Source organism: Diadema antillarum, unplaced genomic scaffold, assembly GCF_040938485.1.
Source record: "Diadema antillarum isolate AM-2024a unplaced genomic scaffold, OU_Dant_1.0 seq00000493_RagTag, whole genome shotgun sequence".
NCBI lineage: Eukaryota > Metazoa > Echinodermata > Echinoidea > Diadematoida > Diadematidae > Diadema > Diadema antillarum.
Window position 1 is genome coordinate 123,922 of NW_027271454.1, and position 18,894 is coordinate 142,815.

General features: G+C 37.6%; 1 long non-coding RNA gene across 1 annotated transcript; it reads left to right on the forward strand.

Moving 5' to 3' along the window:
- Positions 1–10,201: 10,201 nt before the first annotated feature.
- Positions 10,202–18,888, forward strand: LOC139733811 (uncharacterized). Its single transcript, XR_011711121.1, has 3 exons — positions 10,202–10,270; positions 15,610–15,807; positions 18,755–18,888. It is a non-coding gene; the product is annotated as an uncharacterized lncRNA (long non-coding RNA).
- Positions 18,889–18,894: the final 6 nt, after the last annotated feature.

Genomic DNA, 18,894 nt, shown 5'->3' on the forward strand with positions numbered 1-18,894 from the left:
ATAATGTACTCTTAAATGAATCCCACAAGAATTGGAACAATCATCCCCCGGCATTCCCACTGATTTCCCACTGATCAGTTACTAGCCTTCCCCTTTAAGCTAGATTTATCTCTATCCTACGAGATTTCCGTTATCCTTTTAGCTGAGGCAGAGTGTCAGAATATCAAGGGTATAAGGATGAAGAGAGCTCCGATAGAACCCCTGGTAGCAGAGATCATCACAGGTCCCAACCATCAAAACCACTATTAAGGTGTTCAGAAACACACATCTTCGAACAGTATTGTAGATACAAAAATGATCATAATTTCTAGTTCATACTAATGCTATCTTTCTTTCTCTCTTTCAGTTGAGCGGGCACGATGTTCGCGACAAAGTGGCTTCACTGTGCTGCCACTGAATGATATAGCTTTTTATCGCTCTGGTACCGATGAGGAGTATCGGCACGACAGCGAGATCGAAGTCACCTGCCCATCGGGCTTTCTTCCCGAAGAACCTCTGAGGACGAGGTGTAGTGATGGGCAGTGGTCTGAGTCCTGGCCAACCTGTGGTAATTCAGTTTAATCATTTCTGTGCCGGGGACTTTGGATAACCTTTTGGGTTGTTGTTGTTGTTGTTGTTGTTGTTGTTGTTGGTGTTGTTGTTTTTGTTTTTGTAACCAAAACTCAAAGAAAACAAAGGGTAAAAAAAAAGAAGAATATTTCATAAATACAAGAGGGAAGATGAATTCATCAAAAGAACAGGAATTAAGGTTTGATAGATAACTATGTGATTATGGTTATCAAATTTTGCGTGTCTGTCACTACTTATCAGATTGCATGCTAAGTTGTTATGCAGGTATTTCCAATTCACTTTCTTATTTGTCTCCTTCAACAGTTGAGGCTAGATCATGTTCATCACGAGTCGTTCGATGGGGTAGCTACACGGTGAACCCGGTTTCGGAGGACGGTTACCCCCATGGAACGAATGTCAACGTTTTAGTGACATGTGACGATGGATATCGCCCACACCCTCCTCGGCCGGTGAACATAGTTTGCAGAAATGGAGACTGGTCTCTTTCCTGGCCTCAATGTGGTAATTATCGATATACAGAACTGAAAAAAAAAAATGTTAATTGTTGATCTCTCTTACATTTGTATTGTGCAATGAGGATTGCCTGTGTAGAAACTGTATACAAAAAGGTATACCATATGAAATGTATTTCCAATTTCAGGTCTATGGTAGTATCGTTAGCGTTTCTTGTCAAGTATATGGAAATGGAAAAGACGGCACAGTAAACATGAAATAAAAAATAATGATAATTTCAGAACTATACAGATCCGCAAAATAATTGGGAAAAAAAAAACCACCTAGATGTATGATAACATAGAATGGGATTTGCAAGCTTCTGCTTGCAATTGGAGATGTTCTTTAGAACGTTGGATAGAAGTTGATTGCGACAATAACATGAACATTCTAATTTATTAACTTAACACTTACAAGTCTTGGAAAACGATTAAAAACGGTAGGAAAAATCCGTCACCTGCCATTCATATATAGGTAATCCCGAAATGGGGTTTTGATGTTGTTTTTATTTTTTCTGCAGTGATAGAGCACTCGAAAGCAAAGAAACTTCATTGTGTACATGGTGTGGAACGATAACTATGACACGATAACTTTAACCTCAGAGCTGACAAAAATTAGCTCCGTGCTCAACTGCAATGCAGCTTAGATCATTTTGCAGTTTTACTCAGATGACGCTCGAAATAATCAAATCGAATGTAAACGTGTAGAATAAATTTTTAATCCTTTCTGCGCCACATTTATTTCTTTATGTCCAAAGGTTTGTGCGTGGAATTTGTGCACATTTTACTCTTTCCCCGGCACAGAAAGGGTTAATATAGGCTGTTATATAAAAAGTTTTAAGTGCTAAGCCACTGTCAATACCTTCCCCCTGTATCGAAGAAAACATTGCATGATGTCTTGGTATGGATGTTATCTAATAGATTCTTATTTTTTTTTAAGGGGGAGGGGGATGAGTAACATCCATTTGTTCAAAAGAAAACTAGTAAATCAGTTGTAAGTTTAGTCTTAAAGAAAGCGTGAAAATCACTGAGCTCAACAATATAAACCATAGAGGTTGATCAAAATTGAAGGAAACTTAGAAAGTCATATAATTGTCAACTTTTGCTAATTTTCATATCTGGAACAGTCGATATGAATATGCAAGTGGTGAACTGATGATATCATATCCTCACAACTTGCCACACAGTTGGCATATACCATTTTAAATTCCAAAAGCAATTATGTCCCACTCAAAAAATTCTGATAGAGTATCTGGCTGATATTTACTTTGAAGTTATTCAACCATGAAGGAATAACATTGTTTAAAATCTTTATAGCAGGAAAAAATGAATTTCATATTGTTTAGCGTATAATCAATGTTGAATTGTGAGGTGATGACATCACCAGTAGCTCGCTCATTAAACTTTATGCTTTCATATTCAAATCTATATTGATCAAGAACTGTTTTGCAAAATCTAGCGAATCTTGTATCTTGTACGTTGAGGAATATGTATCTAGAGCTGTAATGGATCATTATATAGGGGTTCTCTATGACCCCTTATAAGCCCTTATATGAGCCGATAGCACTAGTGATGGCCTGGGTATTTTTTTTTCTCCTCTCTCTCTCTCTCTCTCTCTCTCTCTCTCTTACATGTTGGTATGCTAGACTATCACAGGGGACTCAAATTTGAGAGAGAGAAAAAAAAGAAAGAAAGAAAGAATGAAAGAATGAAAGAAAGAAAGAAAGAAAAACGTAGAAGTTATTGATGTTCTTATAACGTATCTGATTGTCATTCATAGTCCTGGGGCAATTACCCTCATGGGCAATTACCTGAGACCCGTCCCCTAACCCTAACCCTTATCTTAATCCTGATCCCCGAATCCTAACCCTAACCCAAACTCTAACCCTAAACCTAAACCTAACCCTATCTTTATTCTAACCTCATCACTAACCATTATTACAGCCGGAGGTAACTGTCTGGGTGGGTGGGGTACCTGCCCTGATACGGTGATCGGCAAAACTAAGTGTGGCATTGTCATATCATAGTAGTATGGAATACTGGAAACACAAGAAGAACAGGGACAAGAACATTAAATATTTATAATAACATGATTTGGTATTAGGTTACCTCATTCTTTTACTGGCTGACAATTATTCCCGTAGTGGATGTGAGACGGTGTATTCCAGTTACTACTGAGAACGGGGAGTACTCCATTGATATTCTACGGGGAACTATTGGCGGCGTCTGGGACGGGAACTACGCGCACAACACCAGGCTGAGAGTGTCCGTCACGTGCAATGACCACTATCTTGCAGAACCATTCGTGAGGCCGACGTGTGAGAACGGCAATTGGAACCAACCATGGCCAGCGTGTGGTGAGACTACGAAAACGAAGGAAATATCCTTTGATTCTGTTCTTTTCGCCCTCGGCAAGACATTGAGATCCAATGAAATTAAGTTTTCAAACTTGTGTTCAACGGCGTAGGCAGGATTTCATCTTAGGGGGGGGGGGGTGTGGGAGGGGGGTTTCCCCCCCCCCCCCTCCCACGGTAAGAACTTTTTGCATTTTGATATTGTAAATGGTGCTATTTGATGCATGTTTTTGCGCGTTTTATCGACGTGAAACAGTCCCACTTGTTTATGGTAGCAGTTTATTTTGATGTAGATTGTCACATTGAACAATTTGCCTATAAAAGGGTATAATTCAGATACACTTCTTGTATTAATTCTTTTCACTGAATATCATGAACGCGACTGAAACCGAGCGAGCGGAGCGAGCGAGGGGGTAGGGGAGGGTGTGGGGGGGGGGGGATTTTCCCCCTCCCACGGTAAGAACTTTTTGCATTTTCATTTTCCAATGGTGCAATTTGATGCATGTTTTTGCGCGTTTTATCGACGTGAAACAGTCCCACTTGTTTAAGGTAGCAGTATATTTTAGTGTTGATTATTATTGAACAATTTGCCTATAAAATGGTATAATTTGAATACACTTCTTATATTAATTCTTTTCATTGAATATCATGAACGCGACTGAACCCTAGCGAGCGGAGCGAGCGAGGGGGGAGGGGAGGGTGTGGGAGGGGGATTTTCCCCCTCCCACGGTAAGAACTTTTTGCATTTTCATTTTCCAATGGTGCAATTTGATGCATGTTTTTGCGCGTTTTATCGACGTGAAATAGTCCCACTTGTTTAAGGTAGCAGTATATTTTAGTGTTGATTATTATTGAACAATTTGCCTATAAAATGGTATAATTTGAATACACTTCTTATATTAATTCTTTTCATTGAATATCATGAACGCGACTGAACCCTAGCGAGCGGAGCGAGCGAGGGGGGAGGGGAGGGTGTGGGAGGGGGATTTTCCCCCTCCCACGGTAAGAACTTTTTGCATTTTCATTTTCCAATGGTGCAATTTGATGCATGTTTTTGCGCGTTTTATCGACGTGAAATAGTCCCACTTGTTTAAGGTAGCAGTATATTTTAGTGTTGATTATTATTGAACAATTTGCCTATAGATGGTATAATTCAAACACACTTCTTGTATTAATTCTTTTCACTGAATATCATGAACGCGACTGAACCCGAGCGAGCGGAGCGAGCGAAGGGGAAGGAGAGGGTGTGGGAGGGGGGTGTCCCCCCTTCCACGATAAGAACTTTTTGCATTTTGATATTGCAAATGGTGCAATTTGATGCATGTTTTTGCGCGTTTTATCGACGTGAAACAGTCCCACTTGTTTAAGGTATATAGCAGTATATTTTAGTATAGATTATTATTGAACAATTTGCCTATAAAATGATATAATTGAAATACACTTATTGTATTAATTCTTTTCATTGGATATCATGAACGCGACTGACCCCGTGCGAGTGGAGCGAGCGAGGGGGGAGCGGAGGGTGTGGTCCCCCCTTCCACGATAAGAACTTTTTGCATTTTGATACTGCAAATGGTGCAATTTGATGCATGTTTTTGCGCGTTTTATCGACGTGAAACAGTCCCACTTGTTTAAGGTATATAGCAGTATATTTTAGTGTAGATTATTATTGAACAATTTGCCTATAAAATGATATAATTGAAATACACTTATTGTATTAATTCTTTTCATTGAATATCATGAACGCGACTGACCCCGTGCGAGTGGAGCGAGCGAGGGGGGAGCGGAGGGTGTGGGAGGGGGGGTGTCCCCCTCCCACGGTGAGAACTTTTTGCATGTTGATGTTGCAAATGGTGCAATTTGATGCATGTTTTTGCGTGTTTTAACGAGTTGAAACAGTCCCACTTGTTTAAGGTAGCAGTATATTTTAGTGTTGATTATTATTGAACAATTTGCCTATAGATGGTATAATTCAAACACACTTCTTGTATTAATTCTTTTCACTAAATATCATGAACGCGACTGAACCCGAGCGAGCGGAGCGAGCGAAGGGGAAGGAGAGGGTGTGGGAGGGGGGTGTCCCCCCTTCCACGGTAAGAACTTTTTGCATTTTGATATTGCAAATGGTGCAAATTGATGCGTGTTTTTGCGCGTTTTATCGACGTGAAACAGTCCCACTTGTTTAAGGTAGCAGTATATTTTAGTGTTGATTATTATTGAACAATTTGCCTATAGATGGTATAATTCAAACACACTTCTTGTATTAATTCTTTTCACTGAATATCATGAACGCGACTGAACCCGAGCGAGCGGAGCGAGCGAAGGGGAAGGAGAGGGTGTGGGAGGGGGGTGTCCCCCCTTCCACGATAAGAACTTTTTGCATTTTGATATTGCAAATGGTGCAATTTGATGCATGTTTTTGCGTGTTTTAACGAGTTGAAACAGTCCCACTTTTTTAAGGTTGCAGTATATTTTAATGTAGATTATTATTGAACAATTTGCCTATAGAATGGTATAACTTAAATACACTAATTCTTACACTGAATATCATGAACGCTGTCTGTTCAGCAATCAAACAGAAAAAGCATGCACACGAGGGTGTCGGATAGGGGCATATCCCCTCCCACACGAAGGTGATTTTGCGTTTTCAGACCTGAAATTCAGCGATCTGGTGCAAATTTTTGGTGCAATACTTTTTCATCAAAGTGTTAAAATCACGGAATTTAGCTCTTATTCCGAATGTGCACCATCTGTGTGTATGTATAAAGTCTAGTGAGGTAGGGGAAGGGGGATTCCCCCTCCCGCTCGTGGAGCTTTTGCGTTTTTAGAATTGAAATAAAGCGATCTGGGTATAGCCACAGTCTACTTCTATGCATGGCGGGGGGGGGGGGGGGGGGGGGAGGGGCGAGCAGGGAGAAGGCGTGGGCGAGTGTTATCTCTGTATCAAAGGTAAGACTCTCTCTCTCTCTCTCTCTCTCCACCAACAGTGAGACAACAGATACCCTGCTCGGTGCCGGAGAGTGAAGGCGATATCCAAATGAGATTCTTCCTGAATGGTGAAGAGACCAGAGAGCTCCAACAAGGTGATTCGGTCCCCGGTGGATCCTTCCTGGTGGCCCGGTGCCCTGACCCAGGAAAAGCTCGACTGCTCGGTGACTCCCGCAGGCAATGCGACTTTGGCGAGTGGCTCGGGGAAGCACCGAGATGTGGTAACTTAATAGCAGCAAATAATTTGTTCTATGCGAGTTACTGCGTATAGAGATTATAGAGTGCACTCCCGTTATAAACGAAATCCTCGGAACCGACAGTTTTCATTCGTTATACGGAATCTCGGCATGACCGAATAAATGCAATATAATGATCAAAACACTCAAACTACTAAGTATACGTATATTGTAGGCCTATATTGTTTGTTGAATACTCATCATATTATGCTGGAAAGTCATATAAAACGCGATGCTATCTCATTAATTTTGTCTAAACATTATATTTATGAGAGCATAAATTTGTTTCTAATTTTATGCCTAATTTGAAAATACATAATACGTGATTGTTTTGGATTCATTTAGAGTTCTTCATTCCAAAGGCCGTTATTCTAAAGAAAGGTGTTTTATTCCGAGGTTCGCCATTCCCAGGATTCTTTATTCCGAAGGTTCTGGAATCCTAAAATGAAATAAGGTTCGTTATTCTGAACCTTCATTCTTTCGAAGATTCGTTATTCCGACAGTTGTTTATTCACTAAATGAAATAAGGTTTGTTAATCCAAAAATGAAAAAGGTTCGTTGTTCCGAAGGTTCGTTTATCCAAAAATGAAATGAGGTTCGTTATTCCGAAGGTTGTTGTTTTTTTTTTTATCCGAGGACGATAAGGTTTGTAATTCCAAAGTTTTGTTTGTATATGCTCACCATCTTTTCTTCACTCTTTGAGTAACAAAGTAACGTTATTTCATGTTCCCATTGAGGAATATTTGGAATAACGAAGATTTCTGGTTAACGGTAATAACAATAATAATATTTTCATCGCCAGATTAACAAACTTTACGAATGAGGAACCTTTTGGATAACGCCACCGTGTTCGTAATGACGTACCCTATTTTTGCTTTATTCATAAAAATATTCCCCAGGGTTTCCTCATCCCTCCACTAATCAACTTTAAGCTCTGTTTCTGCGGATAGCTTTTTACATTGAATCGCCACATATTTTCCTCCATTTTCAATCCTGCCATTCAGTAGCATATCTTCCACTGTTTTATTAATACTAATTATGATGAAAGACTAACGTCAATAAGACATCGTTTTAATGAAATGGCCCTTTGACATCACTGTTATGTATAATCCAGTAGTGAAAATAAGAGTTGCTGATCCATTGGTGCACGTGACGACATAGGCAAATTTGATAATCAAACTACCTCAAAGACACCATGTAAGTAATTAATAGAAGTCTTATGTTTATTTGTGAAGCTGTCTGAAATCGGCTTTGATGATAACATCAGTGAAAAAACTACGTTACTAATATTATATGACAATAGTTGTGATAATGGCGCCAAACCAAGGATAAGTAAAGCCGCCTGTAACCAATGTGGCGCTTCATAATACCTATACGCGATATTGGGTCTTTACTTGTATACCACATCACCTGCGAATCCTTTGTTTCCTGATCATTGAAAAAGGAATTTGTTGCAATTTTCATTTTCTCAACTCGTTAATCTTGTCAGAGGGAGTTGATGCCGCCGTCCTTTTCCGCGGTTTGCGTCGCGAGGTGGCATCAAACGGGACTGTGGTAGTATTCCCTATCAACAGGCCTCGTAGTAGTTGGGGTAACAGACTCAGGGTCTTTTGCCGGAAGGAAATATTGTCATGGTCACAACCAGTTATCACAGCACCAAATGGTACTACTCCTCAGGTAAGATTTAAAAGAAATTGGGCAGTGTAGTCTTTCTCTCCATTGAACCTTTCTGGTAATGACTCCATGGCTGGTAAATTGCCATCAAACTTCCATTCTACGAGTCATTGTAAGAGATTTCAAGGCCATTAAAGACACAAATGGCAGGAGCTGAAAAATTACACTTCGGAGGAATCATGGTCAGAATATAAACTGCTTTCCCCTACACCACGTTAAGGACATCTGATTGAATGATATACTTGTGTAACCTTAGTATGATAATGACATTATACCTTAAATTTGATATACGATTTTTTTTTAATAACTGTGTAAGACATTATCTTGTCCCGACGTATACACACGGTAAAAGCTATACATATGGCATGTTACTCGGATCATGACATTGTTCATTTCATTATATTCTCAGGCCCTAGCGCGCGAATCTCATTTATAATGACGTCATACCACGGTTGCGTTTTACAGGACTTTCAAGTCCATGTTTCTTGTGAAACGCGGTTTTGAACCACTCATTCACAACGTGCTTCAAAGCCATGTTTCAAAACCGTCTTTGTAACCATGACTACCGTAAATTGCAAAATCTAAACCACAAAACACGGTTTTAAAACCACGTTTCTACCCAAGCATGCAAACGCACCCTTATAAATAATTCTTGCAACTAACATGAGAATTTTATCCAGTCACTGCGGGCGGCTACGTTGTTAAAACAAGCAAAAGATGAGAATAGTTTCACATTCGATTTTCACTGTTTCATCTCTCATCGCTTCAACACCACCTTCTAACAACTCTTTCTCTCTCTCTCTCTCCCTCTATATATATATATATATATATATATATATATATATATATATAATATCATATTGTTTGTGTTTGTGTGTGTGTGTGTGTGTGTGTGTGTTTATTGAAGGGAAATGAGAAGACAATTCTTTTTGACAGTAGAAGTTTATTATTTTTTTAGGTTCAAGTTCTTTTATTTAGCACTTGGCAACCTACAAAGAAACATCATACAAAATAAGACAATACAAATATCATGACACTTCATGTACCAAAAAAAAGAGAAATTATGCAAGTGAAGAAATCAGCAGAAAGGCCTTGGCCTTAAAAGTGGAGACCCTGAGATAATCATAACAATTATACATTTAACACAATACACATACCCACACACACACACTCACACACAACTGTTTGGAATTAGAATGTACAGAATACCTGATCATACACACAAACATTGTTTTGATTATATAGATGATGTAGTTTTCCATGAGAGTTATTGCACATTATCCAACAAATATTGTTTATATCTCCTTTTAAAACAGTTTAAACTTTGACTTTTCAGAATGATTTCTGGCAAATGATTCCAAATGTGCTGTCCTGAGAAGAATACAGATTTTTTGTACACAAATGTTCTTATTTGTGGCAAATGAAAATTATTTAAACATTTCTTGTATTAAAACTGTATAAACTTTTATTCAGTTTAAAACACTCTAGAAGAGACTTTGGTAATAAGCTATTTTGGCAAAAATACGTAAAAATTGCAGCTTGAAATTTATACGTATCACAAATATTATGAAAACTTTAACTTAAAAACAAAGGTCTTATAAGTGCACAATAGGGTGAACACGACATACAATTCTGACGGCCTGTTTTTTCTTTAAGTTTTAAAAGCTTGTTCTATATTCACATGTCGATTTGTAAAAAAAAAACGTAAGATTCGTCTTTTTTTAAATTAAAAAAACAATTATTTTTTTGATATATAAAACCAATTTAACAAGTACCGTACATTTTTTTTTCTGAATGGCTGTTCTCCAGTCACGTATGCTTTGAATGTTTTTGTCTAATATCCCCCACGTGTAGTATCGAGGAGAAATCACTCTGAATTCGCCCACTTGGAGGAATTCTGGAAACTTCACATGTACGCTTGACGGCAGTAGCCATACAGTCGAAGTACTCTTTAATGGTATGTGCAGCTTTCATGGTTACTTTCAGATTGTCTGTGTGTTAGAGCATGTGTGTGTCTGTGTGTAGTGGCATTTCTTCTGCTTGCTTTGACACGATAGTAAACGCTGATGAAGACAAAAAACAAAAGCAAAAAAAAAAATCATCCCGCAACGCGTGAAAATGACGACAAAGAGTATACCATGTGCATAATGAAACAGAGCACCGACAAAGAGTTTCCCCTCTGTCCAAGAATGGGGATGGCTAACTATCATACGGACCAGACGTACACGTTTTTTTGCTCAATTTATGAATATCAAAACGCATTGACTTAGGTACATTTGTCTTTAGCCAACTCATGCAAATTCTGTTAAAGTCTAAACGTGTTACGAAAAGGTGACTCAAAGGAAAAAGAAACACCCTCAGAAAAAAAAACACGCATAATTATGATAACACAAATGTATGCAATTATGTGTGTGTGTGTGTGTGTGTATGTGTGCCTGTGTGTGTATTATAATAGAGCCCTCAAAATAAGTCATGCAATTCTAGTTTGATGTATATGTGGTTCTCCAAACAACTCACTTGTTTAAATGCACATTCCTGATATGCACAGTACAACTGCGTATGAGGAAATGTCAAATATGAATTGTTAATACAAATGGAACAAACGTTTTTGTCCAAAAGCATAATCCTAATTTGCTTTTGTTTTGTTTTGTTTTTTCATGGAAGGCATGTGCTTGAAAAGAAAACATTGAGATTTTCATTAGATTCCAGGCTTTATCCATGGATCAAAAACTACAGTATCTTAAGATTAATAATAAAGGTTCACCAAGCGATCATCTATAGTGTTTAGGAAGTGGGAACTCTTCAAAGTTCTCACATTTCAGCATTGCTTATTACAGGGTTTGTTTGTTTGTTTGTTTTTCCTTATCGATACAGTACATCATCAATAGCAGAATTGTTGCGACTTTTCACTTTAGATCCGTTCCCATTTTCAGCTGTTTCCCACATTTCAGGAACACACCATCGTAACAAGTCCGGTGGCATTTTAAAGATAATTAACCAATCTTTCCGATGATGTCATATTTAATGAAGACAATGCCTTTATAGAAAAAATATATCCAACTTTAATTGCTTGACTTATCTTGAGTTGTATTTAATATAATAAACACTGTATGCATGTATCTGTGTGAACTATATGTTTGTGTGTGTTTGTGTGTATTCGATAAATGCGAATATAATGGTAGAACAAATACTCAGTAAAGTTGAGGATATTGGAGTATCCCTCCTAAAGGTAACTTTAGGTTAAATACATGCGTTGTATATTAATCACTGCATATGAAGGCTGCTACATGGCGACGTGATAATCACACAATATAAGGAACATTTTACAACAACTTTATTGAATTTCAGTCTATATGAATAAAAAGAAATACATTCCATTAACTTGTTTGTACTCGCAAAATGTTGAGGTTTCATTACTTTGAAATAAAAACATCACATTCCCTCGACTTGGTAGTGGCATCATGTTCAGAGTGCTATTGTTCCCCCTGCCTTCAGAAGGAGGTTATTAAGACCTCTTCCCTAAAAAAAGAAGAAGAGAGAAATAAAGAATAAAGAATAACAATAATGATGATATTGATAATAATAATAATCATAATTATAGTTATAATAATAATAATAATGATAATAATAGTGATAGTAATAATAATAACAATAATAATAATAATAGTAAAGTAACCTATCGTCTAATTTCCCTCAAAGCGCACTGACGCGGTTGACCAATATTTCTTCATTAAAGGACAAGTTCACCTTCATAGACATGTGGGTTGAGTGAATGCAGCAATATTAGTAGAACACATCAGTGAGAGTTTGAGCAAAATCAGACAATCCGTTAAAAAGTTATGAATTTTTGAAGTTTCTGCTCAGTCACGGCTGGATGAAAAGACTACTATAGCTTGTGATGTCACATGAGTACAACGGTATAAAGAAAGAATAAAGAAAATTCAACATATTTCCATTTTTCTCGCATAACAAAAGAACACTCGACTTCTCTCTTTAAGAAGGTAGGGGGAATAATATTACCCTTAACATACGTCAATAGCAAGTCGAAGAAATGTGCACTTTATTCAAAAAGTAAAGTTTTGTGAAATTCTCTTTTTATTTTCCTTGTATAGTTGTACGCATGTGACATCATACACTGTAGTAGTCTCCTCTTCCAGCAGTGACTGCGCAGATACTTAAAATATTCGTAACTTTTGAACGGATTGTCCAATTTTCCTCAAACTTTCACTGATGTGTTCTACTAATATTGCTGCATTCTCTCAATCCTTATGTATATGAAGGTGGACTTGTCCTTTAACTCCTGACTTCAATTTTTGGGGTTGATTTTCATTCTCAATCTTAACTGGTACAGCCTCATAAACTCACTTATTCACCTTCTTACCAAATCAGATCACTCTCTCACTTGTACCTCTTAATCTCCGCAATAATGTAATGTAGTTCAACGTATATGTGCTTTCTTGATGTCCAGTGTGAGAAAAGAAAAATCATCTGAAAGACTGGGCTTTATTTCCGTGAAGTGTACGAAAGTTAGCAATACATTTGTACCACTGTAAATGCATGTCAAAACACATGTGGATGTTTCAACACGTAATAAAATGCTGTCCGTCGTAAAAACAATGAGACAGTGAAATCAGGATGTGTAGCCACACTAGAAAGTGCAGAACAGAAAGATGAGTGCAAGGAGCTTAAATATACATCGTAGTAGCAGACAAACTGTGATGATAGTGTGTATTAGGAAATATCTCCAATAAAATTACTATCCCCCTCCCCCCCCCCCCCTTAGCGTAAATATGGAATAGGTAAGCGCAATATATATATATATATATATATATATATATATATATATGTATTAGGAAACAGTGAAATTTGACGTAATTTGGACAATCTTTGCAAAAGTTGGGGATTTTTAATACTTTGTGTAGGTGAATTTCATGAATAGGACGTCGTCGCTGGATGAAAAACATATTATAGCAATGCTTGGTGTCATGATAAAACCAAAACACGTAAAGAACATTATGAAGAGAAGTCCCTCTACTTGCAAGTAACGTCTTATGTTGGGGTACTTTTACGGGAAGTATTGATTATAACAATTAAAAAAGAATGCATCTGCTATACGCCATGATGTTGTTTCCGAATTGATAACGCAAAAATGACATATTTCTCTTCAAGAGGGATGCTTTAGAGAACTGTTCGCCTGGACAATCAGTTAAGTTATTGGGATTCGAAGGCATTTCTGATATCAACGAATGGTGTCTCGGCGGAAGTATATTTCTGAGGGTGAACAAGATGATTTCGCTCGTTCGTTTCTTTAGATTTAAGAGGGGGAAGAACATGCTCTTTTCGTATGTACCTGGTGAGGACTGGAAGAGTTTCGCACGTTTTACGAGATGTGCAGCTTTTATGTGATATTCTGATATTACATCTATTGCATGACATATTCTGCATGTTTTTTGTCTCATATAACTTCATTGAAAAGACCACCAAACCAAGAGGGACGAGGTTCACAAAGGGTTTCATTATGATTTTACGAAAGATCAACCTAAAATGATAATGTTACGTTTTAACTTCAAAATGAGAACGAACATTTTGTATACTTTTATATGCAGCCTATAATATACAAAGAAAAAAGGGACAAGGGAATATTTTACATAAAATATCTATAAAAACGGAACAGGGATATGAAATATGGCATACTATAGTTTACAAGTTAACCTTAAAGGTAGGGAATCCCATTTGCATGCCTTAAATGAAGAGTTGTATAAATACAGTGGTATGTTGAAGAGAGTATCATTTTAGAAACTCCCATAAAGTATTGAAAGTAGAAGGTAACATTTAGTACATTTTTATTGACCGTTAGATTTTGAATTGAATTTTTTTCGGGGCTCACCGTAAATTCCAGTACATTACTAGGCTAGCTTTGCAGACCCATCCACTGCATGTGTGTCCATATGTATATTTTGTGAAGAAAGTTCATCAAAACTTACAAGCATTTCTATATACATTCTTGCCACACACTCTATATGTTATTACATCAGCTCTTATACTTTTAGATTTGTGTTTATAGATTAAAAGAAATACAGAAGACTGCAACAAAAAGGCTTAAGTATGGCTGACACGCAGAACTACTGAGTAGTTGAGTTTTGTGCATTATTCAAATTGTAGATAACTGTTGACTTCCAAATTTCTCAGCAGTGGCCTAAACAAGTCCCCTGAGGTTCATATTGAATGTTTTGTTGCATTTTGGGAGGTCTGTAAAAGGTATCCCCTACCTTTAAAGGTTCTCTTTACATTTGGGAGCAGTAATTAAAAAAAAAAATTCAAGATATCCCTTTTGATACATATGTGTAGGTCAATTATATCACAAAACATCCTCCTATATACATTTTTTTTGCAATAAAGCCTAAGATGTAAGGAAATATCTCTATTTTCTCATCAAACCGTAAATGTGATGGTTTAGTCTGGAAACAGTTTAATTATAATTATTGTTCACATTTTGTATAATCAACAATACTTACGTCGATTACAGTGTGGTTCAAATTTTACCATTGGTTGTTTGTATCCTTAAGTCACATTTCAGAACTATTTTGAATCACTAATGCTTGGTTTTTGTTTCATCTGTATGGTAAATGGTAAATCATGACTTTAAAGAAAACCCAAACCCAAAGAAAAATGTGGATTTAATGAAAGCAGCAACATCACTATAACACATGAGTGAAAGTTTGAGGAAAATAGAACAATCGATGCAAAAGTTACAGATTTACACATGTTTGAAGTTTTGGTGTTTGAACTGCTTGATGAGGAGACTACTAGAGGTTATGGCGTCATGTGTGGACAACAATATAAAGAAGATACAGGGAATTCCACACACGCAAGAAAATCCTTTTTCATGAAAATTGCACATTACATCAACTTGATATTGGCATAATATATTAAGGGTAAAGCAATATCCCCCTTGCTTCCTGAAAGCGGTTAGTCAAAACTTTAAAATTCATAACGTTTGCATCGATTGTCCGATTTTCCTCAAACTTTCAGGGATGTGTTCTACTATAGTGTTGCTCAGTGCTGCTTTCACTCAATCCACATTTCTCTTTTCGTTCGGATTTCCTTTAACCTCAGGGTCATCTTAATCATTTGTGAACACTCCTTATAATAAAATATATAGCAAGTTATCAACAACTTTGATCTAAAACGTATGAGTAATGATTTGAGTGGAAACAATGTCATGACGAGAAACTTGACTATCATTTTGCTAGACGTTAATACATTTCCTTATTTTCCTTCCATTTCTTCCTACAGAGCTGTACTGTCCGGAACCAGTTATCAATCATGGCCGTGTAGTGAAATCATTCGAGTGGATTCCTGGTCGCTACCCTATCATACAGCGAATCACATTCGAGTGTGACGACGAATACCGCTTACCACTATCTCGAGTCTACACGCCTTATCATACATGTGTCCTGGGCCGGTGGTCGGATGAGATACCTCAATGCGAACGTGAGCATCTGGTTCCTGATTTGGGGTGGTAGGGAGATATCTGTTAACTCACTACATTAGGAGCATCATTTTTATTTCCATGGTGTCTTTATCACATGTTTATGGTTAGGTGAGATGTGAACCCTGTACTCCATGAAGGCAAAGTTGGTGGAGTGGGACACACACACACACACTCATGCGAGTATTTTACTAAGTAATTCAGCACACATATTATAAAGATAAACATATGTTTACGCACATTCAAACAAATAGTCAAAACCTATTCAAATACTAGCACATAGTATAATTCTTGTTATCTTACGCATAGTGTAACGAACCGTCTTGTCCCTATTAACCCTGCCACGATTTTAACCACGCCTCTCTCCGCCAGAAGCGGACAGGGAGAGTAGGAATACATGTATGTCCTGCTTTATAGAGATAAGATCAAGGGAAATGATTTCTTGCAATATTGATATTTAAATCATTTGATACCATTTGATATAATTGATATCATTTCATAACGTTCATATCATTTGATATCATTTCATAACGTTCATATCATTTGATATCATTTATATCATAAAATCATTTGATATTTGATATTATTTATTTCATTTGATATCACTGATGTCATTTAAGATCATATGATATCATTTATGTCAATTGATTCGCTTTCAGAAAAAAAATTACAGGTATATAAAGTTTTCTCAATTTTTCAATATAAACCGAGAAAACCTGCGTTGCTGAATAAAACAATAAGACATTATTATGGTTGTTGCATGTGGTGGATGACCCATTCTTCAGTGCAATATATACGACAAAATAAGGGATCTTATAATAACGTGAATAGAACTGCAGACGAATAGTGTACGGAGTATACATCGACTTATGTGTGTTATTGAGGACTGGCAGTCAACACGTACAAAATAAGTTTGATTCTTCAGGACTTTACATGACTGGACATCTGTTTAATATTAAATGGCCTTATCTAAAGAGAATGTACACAGGAAAACAAGCGAGATGAGACACAGGGATGGGAGAAGAGCGAGACAAGTCATGTGGGTCGAGTGGCCGATATCCTATCTACTAATCCCGAAAATCTCAGGGAGCCAAAACAATGTACTCAGGCAAGGTGATAGAGAAGTCTGGCCACATTCATTGTTACATCAGTATACACTCTTAAAACATCCGAGTCAGAACTGACCTGGAACTGGGACCGTTGGGGTCACACATCGTTCCGGGTCAGAAATGACAAGGAATGGGGTCAGATATGACCCATTCAGAGTAATGAATTGGGTCAGGGTGACCCCATTCGGAGTCTTCATGACCAAATTCCAAGTCATTTTTGACCCGGAACGGTGTGTGACCCCAACGGACCCAGTTCCGGATCAGTTCTGACTCGGCTGTTTTAAGAGTTGTACAATGTAATGAAGAGCGATGCAGGCCTTCTTGCATTGGTGAATTGAGAACAGTCTGTCATGCAAGATAAACAGGTGTAAAGATGGAACATGTAGCCCGAGATGACATAGTCTAAAGCCAATACACGACCTTGAATTGGAATTACAGGAAATTGCATACATGATAAATGAGATTGTAACCACCTTACCCCAAATCGGGGGGGGGGGAGGGGGAGTGTTTCATCAACTTTTGTCGGTGCTGACAACTTGAATCACCATAGTAACAGTCAGTGACCAGAGCATCTCAGCCAATCAAAACCAAGGATTTTGCTGAAATTGGTCAGCGGCGACAGTTGTCGGCGCTGACAAGCGTTGATGAAACACCCCCCTGGAGTGATAAACCCCGCCCTCATCAAACCACAGATAGAGGACAGAAGAGAAAAAAAAAATCAATCAATGTATTACAATTGACGTAAAGGAACGCAATTTCTACATCAATTTCATCTCGTCCTACTTTTCTAAGAAAAAAACAAAACGGAACAAAAGAAAGTTAAAAAAAAAACACGGTACCTTAGCTTGCTTTAGTTTATCGCGACATTCGTTCCCTTCCTTATTGGAAGAAATTTCTTGTATCAGTTTCTCTGAATGTCAATTAGGTCTACACCACTGCACTGTAAAGTGACAGTTTTACCTAATGCCTAATAATCTCTCAATGTCATCATCTCAGTCCATTACTTTAATTCAACAATTAAAGCCAAACTTACAGATAATAAAATGATATATCTGACACATGCAAAACGAAGTGAAAAAATTTGTTCCCATTTCATGTCTCCGGCAGTAAATGAAGAAGATTTAACTGACTTCGAAATTTGAAAGCTGTCCATTTGTATATTAATGTCTCCACTCAAAAGCGCACACATTAACCTTGTTGGATACGTTCTTTATCATTTAATGACACTTTCTTCACTGTAAAAACATCGGTGTTAGATTTAACACCATACTTGTAGGTGTTAAATCTAACACCGATCAAGCTTCAATAGAGGACCACACTCACAGGTGTAGAAAATATATTGTGACGGTGTTAAAAAGCGTTCACCTGGCACTTCGTGGTGTTAATTTGACACTGGCTGGTGATATTTTTGACACTGCGCTATATTTCATTCAATAATGACACCGCATGGTGTTGATTTGATATTGGTGGTGTTAATTTCAATGGTATAAAACCCGTCCAGCTTCAATAGGAGACCACACCAACTGGTGTTACTGTGGTGTAAATGTGTTTACACATTTTTTTTTTCAAAAATCAAGTACTTTATCGGAAAATTCTTTATCGTCTTGTTGAAGTTCAAAATTAAAAATAAGTGCAGTAACTAAGAAACTATTCAAAAATTTTATATTTTGAAATGACACCCGGAGGTGTTAATCTAACACCATGAATGAGCACCGGGAATTTAACACCAGCTCGGTGTTTCATATTCAACACCGGACTTTTTGCAGTGTTGTAGTTACATGTTTTCTGCCATCATTAAGCACGAATTCTGCATTGCTGGTTTCCGTTTTCCATATCACAGCCTATATGTGTCCCGAGCCGGTGGTACCCTCTAATGGACGAATACACGTGGTGACGAGCAGCAGACGATTAATTGGCGCACGACTGGAATTCTTTTGCAACTCGGGCTACTATCTGGTCGGCCTAAGCAACGAGCGAGCA